The sequence below is a fragment of the Chaetura pelagica genome, unplaced genomic scaffold, assembly GCF_000747805.2.
Source record: "Chaetura pelagica isolate M959 unplaced genomic scaffold, ChaPel_1.0 scaffold371, whole genome shotgun sequence".
Lineage (NCBI taxonomy): Eukaryota > Metazoa > Chordata > Aves > Apodiformes > Apodidae > Chaetura > Chaetura pelagica.
In genome coordinates, this window is record NW_009951960.1 from 73,654 (window position 1) to 74,607 (window position 954).

At 61.1% G+C, this 954-nt stretch overlaps 1 protein-coding gene across 1 annotated transcript in view; it reads left to right on the plus strand.

The window, feature by feature from the left end:
• STRA6 (stimulated by retinoic acid 6) overlaps window positions 1-954 on the plus strand; it is a 12,690-nt gene that overhangs the window by 7,728 nt on the left and 4,008 nt on the right.

Consider the following 954-nt stretch of genomic DNA (forward strand, 5'->3'; position numbering starts at 1 on the left):
AGGGCTCCATCCGAAGGGTTCCATCCCAAGAGCTCCATCCCAAGAGCTCCAACCCAGGAGCTCCATCCCAAGAGCTCCATCCCAAGAGCTCCAACCCAGGAGCTCCATCCCAAGGGCTCCATCTCAGGAGCTCCATCCCAGGAGCTCCATCCCAGCAGCTCCATCCCAGCAGCTCCATCCCAAGAGCTCCATCCCAAGAGCTCCATCCCAAGGGCTCCATCCCAGGAGCTCTATCCCAAGGGCTCCATCCCAAGAACTCCATCCCAGGAGCTTCTGGGGGGAGGATAAACAGTGTGTGTGTCTGGGCGGGGGCAGATGAGTCTTTTTTTGGCTCCAACCCAACTCTTTGGATTGGCAGAAGCTCTCCCAGCAGCTGGTGCAAAGGACTGGTTGCCTCCTCCAGCCCTGGGTGCTCCTGCCTCACTGGGCATCTTCCCCAGGGTGTCTGGCCACCCCCTGGCTGGCTGGAGGACATCCAAGGGGGTGGAAACCCTCCAAATCCTCATCCCACCGTGGTCTGGAGACACTTGAAGGCCTCTCATCCCCGTGGGAGGTGACTCTGGGTAGTGGCTGTGGTGATGCATCCCCAGCACCCCCCCCTGTCAGCACCCCAAGGCTGCCCAAGAGGGGCAAGATGAAGGCCCAGGGGGTGATGAGGGACAGGAGAGACCCACCAGGTCTGGTGGTGACCTGTCCTTGGGAAAGGGGACCTGGCAGGTCACAGAGGTGAGTGTGGAGGAGCTGGGGAGCCCAGCTGCTTGCAGCCCTTTGCCAGCAAGGAGCAGCTTCTGCCACCCAGTGCTCCCTGCACCCCTGGAGGAACCAGCTGCACCCTGATGTTCTTCCCAGCATCTCCCCCTGCTTTCAAACCCTTGGGTGGCAGGTGGTTCAAGCTGAGCAGGAGAGGTGGAACACCAGGAACTGCAGCTGCTGCTGCTGCTCCAGGGGTGGTTT